The sequence below is a fragment of the Nicotiana sylvestris genome, chromosome 9 (assembly GCF_000393655.2).
Source record: "Nicotiana sylvestris chromosome 9, ASM39365v2, whole genome shotgun sequence".
Lineage (NCBI taxonomy): Eukaryota > Viridiplantae > Streptophyta > Magnoliopsida > Solanales > Solanaceae > Nicotiana > Nicotiana sylvestris.
This window is the reverse complement of record NC_091065.1, coordinates 82609934-82625350: the sequence shown is the minus strand read 5'-3', so window position 1 is coordinate 82625350 and position 15417 is coordinate 82609934.

Here is a 15417-nt window from a genome sequence, read left to right as displayed (position 1 = left end):
GGTAGAATGAGGTATAGTTTCCACATATATGGGGTTGCTTTGATGGGTGCCAAGAACTTGGGTGTAGTGATGGTCATTGGTGGAGTTTTGTTGATCGGGAATGGGTTATGTGTTTTGGGGAGTGTGGTAAGTGGTGGTTGGTGGGTACTGAATTAGTTGATGGTGATGTTGTGGTGGAGTTAGTATTGGCAGCGGATTGATATTTTGGGGTGGGGTTGCGTTGATTTGGTGCGGTATGATTTTGTGGCTGCTGGTTTTGTGTGTTCTGAGGAGGTGTCGGGTTCTTTGTGTTTTGTTGATGGATATCAGGGAAATTGAGGGTGATTGACAAATTTTCCAAGTTGCGAACCTACTCAAGTTCTCCTTACAATTCCAGTATCTTTTGTTCCAGTCTCAAAACTAGGTCATTTGGGGCCGGAGTACCACAACCTTCTGAAGTCTCTATGTTCTCAACATTTTCCTTTCGGATTCCACTTATGTCGTCCATCTTTGTCTTTCCTTTTCCCTTTGTGTTGCTTAGATGAAAAGGAGGTAGAGGGCTTCTGGATCTGATATGATATGCTGATGAGGCCAGTATGAGTGAACCAACCTAAGGGGATGGGAATAATAATAAAAATAAGAAAAACAAAAAGGTAACAAGTCAGTGAGGATCCTGAAACGTTCGCAGTATTTAAAAACACATTGCAAAAATGTAAATTCGTGTCCTACTTTGGGAACCTCGTTGTGCCCAAGGTGGGCCTAGCGACAAATAAACTTGGAGAACTTTTAATGCCAATAAATGCTTCATTTCATAATATAAAAATAGACGAATCCCAAAATGACAGTAAGATAATAATAAAATAAGTCACTGCTAGCACTTGGCCTTATTACATTTTAGGAAAATCAAGTAAATCTAGCCTATTTTGTCCCAGAAGGACCTTCCTCAGGTTGAATGCTCTCGTTGATCAAATCCTCCAGTTCGCATAGGTTCACCAGTAAGAATGCCTTTGCCAAATGTCCTCTTTCTTTGCCCTTAGTGTTCTGCCAGTCGGTGACTCTTTTCCTCACATTTTCTTTCAATTCCAATAGGTTGTATTCCAGATATTCCAGCTTCTCGCTAGATTAGGCGGCCCTCTCTTTCCATTCATTGATTTGGTCATCTGGTGGAATATTCCTCCACTAGTCTAGCAAGAGTGAGGGTGTGCTAACTATACCAAATCTAGGGACCTCGTGCCTCATTTTCTGCAAAACAAAAGTGATAGGCCTTACCCCCACCAAACTCGACTATTTATACATTTATGATCAACATATCGGCATTTAGTTCTCCAAATTAATGCACAGAACGTGGTTGTGTCCGTTGGGATTATAAAAAACCCGATGGACTTTGGATAACGCTTATCTTAAAGGATCATTATGTGGACAACATAACTGATCCGACTAGGTTTGACCATGATGCATGCATAAATTTAACAAGAGTAAGATTTTTATGGGGTTTTAGACTAGTACCCTCAAGGGGACAACTCGAGGGGGAAGGCACGGAACCGTCGACTGCACTGCTGATCGTCTAGTTTTACCGCAAATAAGCCTTTTCAAATTTAAGGGTAGTAAATAGGAAGAGTACAACTACTCATTAAAGCGTTGCTATAGGATTTGATACGCACGAGTGGAATATGATGCAGAGCATGATTTATGCAACAACTAGTAACATGTAGTCATATATTTTCACGTAGGAAAATAAATACAGCATTTAAATAATCGAAAGACAGTTATAGAAAAAAGAAAACAAAGAGACAAGTTAGTTTCAGGGATAAAGAAACCATAAATGCTTAAAACATGGACAATTAAATTCAAATAAGGGAGAAGGGTACGGGATAAAGCATGCTTAGACTAATTTGTAAAAGATAAGTTCGTTATGGTAAGAGCCTAAAAAATATCCCCAGTAGAGTCGCCATGCTGTCGCATCCCCTTTTTTCCCTCCGCGAAGAGAGGTCCTAGTTTTGACATTCATGGGGTTTGATAACTCCTTTCCTTTTGGGAATTGGGTATTTGAAAAGTCGCCACCTAACGGATTATGGTGCATTAGGGCACCTAGAGCGATTAACTCTTGGATTGGTTTGCATTGCCAGATATTAGAGTAAGGACTCGAAATGACCTTGAGGGGAAGGTGTTAGGCACCTCTCTTGGTCCACAATTGTGGGTCCCGGTCGAACTTATAGTCACGAATTAGTCCAAATAAGTACTTGAAATAAATAATCACAAATAAGGCGTGTTTGCATGACTCAAATAATAATTAAGACAGAATTTTTTGGACAAGTTGTATAAAATATAGACTTAAACAAAAAGAATCTCAGGAAAAGAGGGGAGTCCTAGGTTGGTTAGCCTATAGAATCACCCCACATAATGTCTTGTAAAAACTCCTCAATGAGGGGCTACACGTGACATTAGCACGTAGTCATCATATGCATATCTACCCTTCCCATCCCCTTAGTGGTCATTCAAAGTGAGTGTTGGTCAGCGATCTCTATTGCGTGTTGTTACCCGTCCCTTTTTAATGGTCCTGGATGGATTTAGGACCTCTACCTATAGGTGGTTCTAGATAGATCCCTAAGGTTTTAAAGGTGAAAATACTAAGGCGACATGCAATAACAATTAGGACTTTAGCACATAAGATAAAAGGGAGCAATTACAGGCTCAAAGTTTCCTCCTCATACAAGGCACATAAACAGCATGACTCAAGCACAAAAAAGGGCATTTTGTTAAATAGTATCCTAAGGCATGATGTCTAAGTGATTATACAGAAGACTGATAGTCTATTTTATAAACTCGGAAACAATGACCCTAGCAATTTCCTATTGATTTTTTTAAAAACCTGTTAAACTAGAATAACCTAAGTCATAGAAACAGTTTCAGAGTTGCAAGATTTGAAAACGTCCTATAGGCTTGCCTGTACTCGTTTCAGGGAAAATAAACCAATAATTAAACTAGTTCTGAAATGAACTAATCATGGACTGGATTGACTTATTGGTTTAAATATATAGGCAGGATTTCTGGTGTTGTTCCCTATAGGTATGATATCTAATTGTGTTTAAAACTAATTTTAGAAACTGGTAGGCATGATAACAAATGAAAGCACATATAATATCTGTTATAACAGAAGTTGAATTGGATTATACCCTATAGGCATGGTATCTACTTGTTTAATATTAATTTTAAAGACCTGCAGGCATGATGACAAATGAAAACACACATAAACACTTGTTATAACAGAAGTCGGATTTGGACTATATCCTATAGGCATGACATCTACTTGTGAAGTTGATTTTAAGACTTATAAACATGATATCTATTATGGAATCACTTGAAACCTATATGAATGATTTCTAACATGGTGAGACAAACATGACAAGATGTAAAAGTCCTATAGGCATGTTTTCTACTCGTATTACCCCACAAACATGTAGCTACCCACCCTTTTCACTAAGTACCCCAATATTTGTTTACAAGTTATTATAGGCCATATGAATGAATTACATAAGTAAATAAGAAAATCAGAAGTTATTCTATAGGGAGCCTACAGATAGGCCCATGTTTCCAAAACCTCAAATAGCCTCAAATGCCTCAGTTCTATAAACAATGTCGTAGTCTAGATGCATCAAAGTTCCCTAAGGATCTCAAAGATCTCGGGCAGTGCTTACACCTACACTTGGTAACAAAAATTTAATAAGTGCAGTGTGAAAGAGCCAACCTCAATATGTCAGAGTTCAGAGTGTCTCAAGAGGATCCCAAGGCAGTACACATACTGGAGGGGGCAGAACTTAATGACTTAGGAGTAGAGTGAAAGTGCTTGACACAAGTTGAAAGGTTTCAGCAGGAAAACAACATAAAAAGGAGGTTTGTCGGAAATAGCTGGTGGAGTAAAAGAAGGAGTCATGCAGTAAAACAATTTTGAAAAGAGAGTTGCATGATTAGACAATAGTAAATCAAACATGAAGTCTAAAACCACATCAGCAATACTTAAAGAGCACAGAACCAAACATAAGGAACAAACCTACATACAGGGGTGATAAGAATTGGGGATACATGGAACACATGATGGTAAACATATAACAGGCAGATGTAATTGGTACAGACATGCTCAGAAATAATTGATCAGACATAGAGAGGGTAAAATGTTTACACTAATCCTAAGGAAGGGGAGTACTTGACATGCTAATTAGGTAATCATATTAAAGGCAGGTTTCACAGCAAAACCATAAGTAAAAGCAAACTAGAAACATGATGAAATGAAGCAATAAAAGAACCATAATGTTTTTGGAACTCGAACTGAAATTAGAACATACCAGTAAAGAAGACAGTAAGCAAGAGTGAATGAGTAGGAGAGCACAATAGTTAGCCTTGGCTTGCAGCCGGCTAACTCAGAATTGTAGCAAGTAGCACAAAAGAGAGAGAGCAAAAGGTTTAAGTGTGTGTGTGTAAGAGAGAGAGAAAAGGAATTAGGGCTAATAAGTATGGGGTAAGCAATTAGGTCTAAGTTTAGAATACTCTTAATTAAGGAAATAGTCGGTAAGAATAAAGTACAGCAACAGACAAGGTAGGTGAATCAGTTAATTAGAATAGAAGATGTAGAGATTGAGGGTTTAAAGGAAGGTCTTTCAATCAAACCCAAAAAATAGGGAATCCAGAATCAATCAAAGAGGGAGTCATTGTTCTGTATTAATCATATAAATAGAGAAGATAAGAATAAACAGACATAGCAAACATGCAGGTTAAACAGTATCGATAGAAAGAGGCAAGTATGAACAATCAAGATGAACATAAGCACATAGAGGTGATATAAGTTAGCTAAAAACTTAGTAAGAACATATTCGAAGCAATATAGTCACAGAAACTCAAACAAGAAACGAGAAGTCATGCTAATACACAGAACCAAATGAAGAAGTCTAGTAAATTAGGGCTTTCAGCATAGGCGAGTTGAATAGGTAGTAAAATCACAGAATCAGTCGAAATATGCAAGAGATGGAAGTTTAAACATAAGAAATCAGTTTAAACAAAGTTTTAAAAGGAGTTCAGAAAACCCTAATTTTAGAAGAAGGTGAAAACCCTTTGAAATCGATGATTCTTGTAAAAGAGTTCCAAGAACAGTGTAAACTACTAAAGAGGCAAACACAAATCATTTTAAAATTCTACATATCTAGAATATGTAGGTAGAAATTAGGGTTTTAGAAGAAACTCAAATAGAGATGAAAGAACATGTCTAGAATCCCAAGGATTGTAACAAGCACAACATGATTTTGCTTGAAGTCACACTGAAGTAGCCAAGAACAGACAAATAGCAAACCCTAGACACAAGTTGGCATGGCCCAGGGCCCTTAAAGACCTTAGAGAAGGCAAGCATAACATTAGAGGAGCCATTAGAGGCTTGCGAGTTGAAGGGAGATCACCGGAGAAGACCGGAGAAGGAGGTCGGCGGTTGAAGGAGCTAGGGTTAGGTTGAGTGATTGAGAGAGGATAGGAGATGAGAGAATACATAGGCGGCGGTATCTGAATAATGAGCTAGGGTTAGGGGTCGTTGGAATTAAAAATGGTAAGAACGGACGAGGACCATTGATTTTTTAGATCAACGGCTAGGATTAAATATGGATTTGGGTCGGGTAGGCGAGTTCAAGGCTTGGGTCGGGTATTTTTAATACGAAATTGGGCTGGGGTTGGGTTTAAATTGGTCTACGATTGAAATGCAAATCTGGCTATATTTTAAATAGCCAATTTTCCCTAAATAATAAATTATAAATAAGAAATAATTTTTGGAAAATAATTTTGTGTACTAAAATGATTTAAAATAGACATTTAACATTTTAAAAATATAGGAGATCAATTTTACGCATATAAATATAATTATACATTAATGGGACTAATATTGCAGTTATATGCAATTTAGCTTTAAAAATACAAAATGCAATTATAAAATGCATAAAACATGTTTTAACCATATTTGGCATAAATATAAAAATTAAATGACTAAATCACCACAACACTAATTTGAGGGATAGTTATTGGGGATTTTATGAAATAAAGGGAAGGAAATAAATCAATTTAAATCCTTAATATTATGGGAAAATTATAAAAACCTTGTGCATGCTTATATATACTTATATATATATATATATATGCTATTTTGAAAGTATTTATATATATAAAAAGTATAGTAAAAAATTGGATATCAATGGATGTTGCACCCTGAAGTATTGTACGCTAAATTTGTCGTAAGGTAATTGACATCAGTCCAAGTAAAAAATTATTTGGAGATTATAAGGATTATGCTATTTCACAAGTTATTGATAAATTTATGAAGGTTAAAAGGCGGAGTAAGTCAAAGAAAATGAATTATCCAAGTTTGGCATTTTGGGGTAAAATACAGCTCGAGCTAAAATACCCGGTATTTATGGACTAGTGTCATACGAGTTACCACATAACCATAATAGTAAGGTGTATAAGGTATGTGAAAAGTGAGTAATATTTTAAGTAAGTGAGAATAATTCTCAATTTTGCGGGTAATTGATTAATTGCCGGGTAACGAGACATTACCTAATTAATTGGGGATATATTTGGATAAGATTAAACCCCACCCCACCCCACCTCACGTGGTAGCAAATGAAGGAACACTTAAGTGACTTGTCTTTATACAAGCTAACTATTGGGCACATGGACAACAAATCTTAATGAAATTTTACACGTAAGAAATGATTATCTTAGCCATCTTTATCTTGTCTTTCAAGACTATCCAATTCATTTTATGACAAGGAAATATAATGAAAGGAACAACATGGAACAAAGTTAGGGAATTCATGAAGTTAATATGATACTTTTCGTTACATTACCTATAACAATTCTAAAATTTACAACGAAATTCATACGAGACTTCTCAGCGTAGTAGCAACGGAATTTTGCGATTCTAAGGGAGCACAATATAATTTTTCTCAAGAATATCATAAAGATTTTTCTCTACACCAGTCCGCGGTTATGTGTTGTTGCAATCAATGAGTGTTAAAGGAATTGTCAAGAGAATCGATTCAGGTATGTTAAGGCTATCCTTTCTTTCTTTTGGCATGATCCATACGATACGAGTGAAACGTGCAAATGCACAAATTCCATAAATGACTCTATCCATAGAAGTGTTAGAGATATCTATGTTCTTGAATTTCCATATATAATAATATTTTATCATCTGTTCATGGGTCTCAGAAAAATACGAAAGTTGAAACGAGCTTACTTTATGATATTACTCAAAGGCAAAATGGTCTTATGACATTTCGAAAGATTTTATTAACGTACTTTTCATGCATTGCCTTCATGTACATTGACCCGTGACCATATGGAGTTATATACGCATATATATGCATGTATATATATGTATATGGGATATGGTAAAGGTTATGGTGTTATATACGCACCACCACCCGATCAGTTGATATACGTTGATGATTTTGCCCACAGTAGCCAAGATGATATGATGGTATGCCCTAAGAGGCTGATGATGGTATGAAACATTTACCTATGCATGACATGACATTCATACATATATGCACGATACTATAATTATTTCATGATTTTACAAAGTTATTCAGACTTACAGGTTGAGTCATGTACTCCATATTTCTTCCATGTCTGTTATGTACTTGTTTATGTACCTTACATACTCGGTATATTTTTGTACTAACATCACTTTTGCTTGGGGATGCTGCATTTCATGCTCGCAAGTTCCGATAGATAGGTCGAGAGCCCTCCAAGTACGCTATCAACTCAGCGGAAGATGTTGGTGCGCTCCATTTGCTTCAAAGTTGCTTGTTTGGTCAGTATGATTTAAACGTGTATTGTTTGGTATGGGGGGACTCTGTCCCGACCTTTATGACATTTATGTACTCTTAGAGTTTTGTAGACATATGTCGTGTACGTGAAAATTATACGGCCTTGTCGGCCTATGTTTTGAGTTTATGAATGATTATGTTGGCCTATTAGGCCCGTATGTCACGTGTGTATGATGATGTAATAAGAAAGATATGCTATGTTTGTGCTCGGTTGAGTAAGGTACGGGGTGCCCGTCCCGCCCCATTGGTTTGGGTCGTGACATGTTTGGAACCTTAGGGGCTTTTTACTACAAGTAAAATCATTGTTTAGACTTAATATTTGTACTCAGTCTTGTTGTATTTTACTAATTTCATAACTCAGACGTATTTACTCAGTTTTGCTACTTTAAATGATATTCTGGGTAAGCATCCTGTTTTATTATTGCCCAAGTGTCTTGAGAAGTTTCCGACTGAGTGAGGACGAGGGCCTGTGTTGTGATGATATCATGGGATCGGGCTGTGCGCTGTAGTATGTTGTACTGATTTGTGATATATGAGAGTTTGATGGCCTGATTTAACATTCTATAAGATGGATTGTGATAGTGCTTGGGTTGTAGGAGACCTTCCGGAGTCTGAACAACCCCAGTGAGCGCGGGTACCCCGTGTGAGTGATGTGATGTAGCCCGAGGGGCTATTGTTGATTCATATTGTTGCCTGAGGGTCTGATTATGAGTGACTATGACGTAGCCCGAGGGGCTAGTTCTATTGATATTTTGCTCAAGGGGCTATTTATGGTATATGTTTTGCCCTAGGGAGACAAGAGGGGTTACTCTGATGGTAAGCAACCCCCACTTCCAACCGAGAGGTTGTGAGTTCGAGTCTCCCCAAGAGCAAGGTGGGAAGTTCTTGGAGGGAAGGATGCCGGGGGTCTATTTGGAAACAGTCTCTCTACCCTAGGGTAGGGGTAAGGTCTGCGTACACACTACCCTCCCCAGACCCCACTAAGTGGGATTATACTGGGTTGTTGTTGTTGTTGTTGTTGTTTTGCCTTAGGGACAGTTTATGTTTTTATAATTTTTACTAACTGTTTCCCCACTTATTTGAAACTACTAAAAGGTGTTTTTAAAAGAAAAAGGTTTTACCGAAATTGAGTTATTTTTATAAGTTAATTGATTTTTGTATTGTTTTGGACAAATACTATTTTGTTGTAGTGTTATGACATGGAATTACCTGTTTTCTTACTGCTCAGCTGCTTTTACTTTTATTACTTACTGGGTTGGCGTACTCACATTACTCCCTACACCTTGTGTACAGATCCAGGAGTCTCGGGACGCGATAGTGACTGCTGGTCAGTCTTCCAGCAAGTCTCCAGATTTGGCTAGGTAGCTACTTGGCGTTTGCAGCCCTGCACTTCTCCTTCTTACCTTACTCAGACAGTCTTAGTATTTTATTTTCGGAGTATGTTAGTCTTTTTGTACTTAGACGGGTTTGTAGTTGCTCATGACTGGTGACACCCTGATGTTGGGCTTGTATATTTATTCCGCACTGGTTATTTAGACTTATATTATGAGATTTCTTGTTAATTAATGGATTAAAAATGACTTTTATAGAATAATGGTTTGATTCGAAAATTTTGTCGGCCGGCCTAGTTTCACGATAGGCGCCATCATGACCGGGCCGGTTTTAGGGTCGTGACAAGTTGGTATCAGAGCCTAGGTTATATAGGTCTCACAAGTCATGAGCAGGTTTAGTAGAATCTCGCAGATCGGTGTGGAGACATTTGTACTTATCCTCGGGAGGCTACAGAACCTTTAGGAAAAACTTCACATTCATAAATTCCTGTCATGCGAATCTGTTGATTCTGGTAACTAAACTTCTGTTATTCTATTCTCTCACAGATAGTGAGGACACGTGCTACTGCTCAGGGTGGACGACCACCAGTACCACCGATTGGGGCCACTAGAAGCTGAGGACATGGTTGAGGCTTTGGTAGGGGCAGGGGTGTAGCCCGCATAGTAGCTAGGGCAGCTCCTGCAGATCCACCAGCTACCCCAGTTCAGGATTAGGTACCAGTTGCGGATGCTCCAGCAGTACCAGCTCAGGCACCGGTTGTGCCTATTATTATCCCAGGCCTTCAGGAGGACTTGGCCAAATTCTATTAGTGTGCACTGGCCTAGCCCAAGTGGTCTCATTTACTAAAGCCGCATCTACTTCTCAGGCTGGGGGAGGCACTCAGACTCCCGCTGCTCGCACACTTGAGTAGGTTGTGTAGGGACTTCAGACGCCGAGGAACCTCCAGCCCAGCCGGTTGCAGCTGGTCAGGACTATATATCTCCTGTTATGCTAGAGGACGAGCAACGCAGATTGGAGAGGTTTGGTAGACCTCAGCCTCTATATTTCAATGGTGCAGAGGACGAGGATGCCATGGGTTTCTTGGACAAGTGTTAGAGGATGCTTCGGACCGCGGGTATTTTGGAGACCAGTGGGGTCTTGTTCACTACTTTCCAGTTCTCCAGGGCTGCACTTAGTTGGTGGGAGGCTTATGAGAGGCGTAGGCCAGTTGGCGCAATGCCCGTTTCTTGGCAATAGTTCTTCGTTCTCTTTTTGGAGAAGTTTGTACCTGAGTCTCGCCGAGAGGATCTATGTAGGAAGTTCGAGCAGCTTCATTAGGGTGATAGATCTATCACACAATATGAGATCCGGTTCTCTGATTTTGCTCGTCATGCAGTTTGGTTGGTTCCCATAGACCGAGAGAGGATCAGGAGGTTTATAGATGGCCTCGGTTTTCAGTTTCGGCTGCTCATGACCAGAGAGAGAGTATCTGGTGCTACCTTTGATGGGTTGTTGACATAGCTGGACAAATTGAGATGGTTCGTGGTTAAGAGAGGTTTAAGAGTGAGGCTAAGAGGCCTCGTGGTCAGGGTGGATTCTGTGGTACTCCTCGCGGAAGTTAATTTCAACACGACAGAGATCGTCCATTCATGCATGCTCAGTCAGCTCGCCCAGGTTACCGTGGGGCATCATCAGGCCATTGTTCTCACAATTCTCATTAGGGTCATTCCTTACTGAGTGCTTTTCCAGCCCAGAGTTTGTCCTGTGCTTCATCAGTTCAGGGCTCTTCCATGCCAGGTTCTTCTACTAGTCATCCAGGTGCTAGGGGTTACCTTTAGTTCCCGTCTCCAGTACCAGGGGGTTGTTATGAGTGTGGAGAGTTGGGGCATATGTGGAGACTGTATCCTCATCATCTTGGGGGTTCATCTCAGTAGATGAGTCACCTATCGACTTTAGCACCAGTTACCTCACTATCTACCCACCCAGCTAGGGGTGGAGGATAGTCAGCTAGGGGTCGCCCTAAAGAGGGAGGTTGATCAGGTGGTGGTCAGGCCTTTTTCTATGCACCCCCAGCAATATTCGATGTTATTGCTTTAGATGCGGTGATTACAAGTATTTTCTTGGTCTGCCACAGAGAGGCCTCTATGTTATTTGATCCTGGTTCCACTTTTTCATATGTGTCATCATATTATGCTTGTTATTTGGATACGCCCCGTGAGTCTCTTGTTTCATTTATTTGTGTATCTACTCTAGTGGGTGATACTGTTGTTTTTGACCGTGTATATCAGTCGTGTGTGGTGACTATTGGGTGTTTGGAGACCCGAGTGAACCTTCTGTTGCTTTGTATGGTTGATATTGATGTGATATTGGTCATGGATTGGTTATCTTCGGATCGTGCTATTTTGGGTTGTCATGCTAAGAGTCGGGTGTGTCACGGGTTGAGTGGCGAGGTTCGACTAATTTTGTTCCCAGTAGGGTAATTTCATTTTTGAAGGCCCAACGGATGGTTGGAAAGGGGTTTCTTTCATACTTAGCCTTTGTGATGGATGTCAGTGTAGAGACTCCTAATATTGATTCAGTCCCGAAAGTGAGGGACTTTCTGGATGTGTTTCCTGCGGACCTATCGGGTATGCCACCGGACAGGAATATTGATTTTGGTATTGATTTGGTGTCGGGCTCTCAGCCTATTTTTATTCCACCATATCGTATGGCACTGGAGGAGTTGAAGGAGTTGAAGGAGCAGCTTTAGGAACTCCTTGGTAAGGGGTTTATTCGGCCTAGTATGTCACCGTGGGGTGCGCCTGTTCTATTGTAAATAAGAAGCATGGCACTATGAGGATGTGCATTGATTACAGGGAGTTGAACAAGGTCACAATCAAGAACAAGTATCATTTGCCTCGTATTGATGATTTATTTGGCCAGCTTTAGGGAGCGAGGGTGTTCTCCAGGATTAATCTCTGTTCAGGGTATCACCAGTTGAAGATTAGGGACTCGGACATTCGTAAGATAGCCTTCAAGACCCGATATTGTCATTATGAGTTCATTATAATGTCTTTTGGGCCGACCAATGACCCAACAACATTCATGCATTTGTTGAACAGCATGTTTCGGTGTTATCTCGACTTATTTGTCATTGTATTCATTGATGATATTCTGGTGTACTCGCGTAGACAGGAGGAGCACGCGAAACATTTGAGAGTGGTATTGCAGTGATTGAGGGAGGAGAAGCTTTATGTAAAGTTCTCCAAGTGTAAGTTTTGGCTCAACTCAGTGGCTTTCTTGGGGCACATGGTGTCCAGTGAGGGTATTCAGGTTGATCCGAAGAAGATAGAGGCAGTCCATAGTTGGTCCAAACCATCCTTCGCCACAAAAATTCACAGATTTCTTGGTTTGATGAGTTATTACCGTCGGTTCATTCAGGGATTTTCATCTATTGCATCACCCTTGACCAAATTGACTCAAAAGGGTGCTCCATTCAGGTGGTCGGATGATTGTCAGGCGAGCTTTCAGAAGCTCAAGACTACCTTGACCATAGCTTCAGTGTTTGTTTTGCCATCAGCTTCAGGTTCATATACAGTGTATTGTGATGCTTTGAGAGTCGATATTGGGTGTGTGTTGATACATGAGGGTAGAGTGATTGCTTATGCTTCCCTTCAGTTGAAGTCCCATGAGAAGAACTACCATGTTCATGATTTAGAGTTGGCTACCATTGTTAACGCGTTGAAGATTTGGAGGCATTATCTTTATGGTGTGTCTTGTGAGGTGTTTATTGATCATCGTAGCCTGCAACACTTGTTCAAGCAGAAGGATCTCAATTTGAGGCAACAAAGATGGTTGGAGTTGCTAAAGGACTATGATATCTCTATCTTGTACCATATGGGGAAGACCAATGTAGTGGCCGATGCTTTGAGTAGGAAGGCGGTGAGTATGGGTAGTTTGGCATATATTCCTGTTAGGGAGAGACCTCTTGCTTGATGTTTAGGCCTTGGCCAATCGGTTTGTAAGGTTAGCTATTTCGGAGCCCAGTTGGGTCTTAGCTTGTATGGTTTCTTGGTCTTCCTCGTTTGATCGCATAAGAGAATGCCAGTATGATGATCCTTATTTGGTTGTCCGTGAGGACAGAGTTCAGCACTAAGACACCAAAAATGTGACTATTGATGATAATAGGGTATGGAGGATGCATAGCTGGATATTTGTGCCGAATGTAGATGGGCTTCGGGAGTTGATTCTGGATGAGGCCCATAGCTCGAGGTATTCCATCCATCCTGGTGTCGCAAAGATGTATCAGGATCTGAGACAACATTATTGGTGGAGGAGAATGGAAAAGGATATTATGGATTTATAGCTCAGTGTCTCAATTGTCAGCAGGTGAAAATGAGCGTCAAAGACTGGGTGGCTTGCTGCAGCAGATAGATATTCCATAGTGTAAGTGGGAGCAGATCACCATGGACTTTGTAGTTTGACTCCCATGGACTTTGAAGAAGTTTGATGCTATTTGGGTGATTGTGGATTAGCTGACCAAGTCCGCACACTTCATTCCTGTGTGTACTACCTATTCTTCAGAGTGGTTAGCAGAGATATATATCCGAGAGATTGTTTGTTTGGATGGTGTCCCAGTTTCCATCATTTCAGATAGAGGTACTCAGTTCACTTTATAGTTTTGGAGGGACGTGCAGCGCGAGTTGGGTACCCAGGTTGAGTTGAGCACAGCTTTTCACCCTCAGATGGACGGTCAGTCCGAGCGCACTATTCAGATATTGGAGGACATGTTGCGCAGTTGTGTTATTGATTTTGGGGGTTCGTGGGATCAGTTTCTACCGCTCGCGGAGTTTGTTTATAACAACAGTTATCAGTCGAGTATTCAGATGGCTCCTAATGAGGCTTTATATGGGAGACAGTGTAGATCTCCAGTTGGTTGGTTTGAGATGGGTGAGGCTAGGCTTTTGGGTACCGACTTGGTGCAGGATGATTTGGATAAGGTGAAGGTTATTTAGGAGTGGCTTCGTACAGCGCTGTCAAGACAAAAGAGTTATGGTGATAGGAAGGTTCGTGATGTGTCCTACATAGTTGGGGAGAAGGTTCTATTGAAGTTTTCACCCGTGAAGAGTGTTATGAGATTTGGGAAGAAGGGTAAATTGAGTCTCCGATTCATTGGGCCTTTTGAGGTGATTCGGAGGATTGGGGAGGTGGCTTTGCCACCTAGCTTGTCGAGTGTGCATTCGGTATTTCATGGATCTAGGCTATGGAAGTATATTGGCGATCCTTCTCATGTTTTAGATTTCAGCACAATTCAGTTAGACGATGATTTGACTTATGATGTGGAGCCAATGGCTATTTTGGAGCGGCATGTCCGAAAGTTGAGACCAAAGGATATAGCTTCAATAAAAGTACATGAAGAGGTCGGCCCGTGGAGGAGCCTACTTGGGAGACCAAGCGGGAGATGCAGAGCAGATATTCTCACCTATTTGAGGTTTCAGGTATGTTACATGACTCGTTCGAGGACAAACGTTTGTTTAAGAGGGGAAAATGTAACGACCCGGCCAGTCGTTTCATGAGTTACCACTCTGTTTCCACCATTTCTACTTATTTATGTGTTGTTCAGCTACATTTCATCATATTGTGCTAGTTGGTTTAGGTTCAGAGTGGTTTTGTAAAGAAATGAGACACTTAGTCTCTTTTTGGGAAGCTTTAGTTGGAAAAGTCAGCCGGAAGTTGAGTTGTGAGTAGATGATCTCGAAATTTGGTTTTTATTATTCGGATAGCTTCGTTAGGTGATTTGTGACTTAGGAGCATGATCAGAATGTAATTTGGTGGTACGTGGTAGATTTAGGCTTGAATTGGCGAAATTGGAATTTTGGCGTTTTTCGGTTGGTAGTTAAAATTTTGATATCAGAGTCGCAATGGAATTCCGGAATTTGGATTAGCTCTGTTGTGTCATTTGTGATGTGCATAAAAATTTCCAGGTCGTTCGGATGAGGTTTGATAGGTTTTTGGATCAGTTGCTGAATTCGAAAGTTTGTAAATCCTTAGGTTTTGAATCCGAGGGTGATTTGGTGTTTCGGCGTTGTTTTGAGTGTTCCAAGGGTTGGTATGAGTTTGAATGATGATATATGACTTGTTGGCATGTTTGGCTGAGGTCCCGAGAGCCTCGGGATGGATTCGGAAGGTTGGCGGAGGATTTGGAATTTGAGTGGAGTTGCAGAATTTTTCTGCTTCTGTTGTTTCCGCACCTGCGGATTGGGTACCGCAGGTGCGATGATGGAGA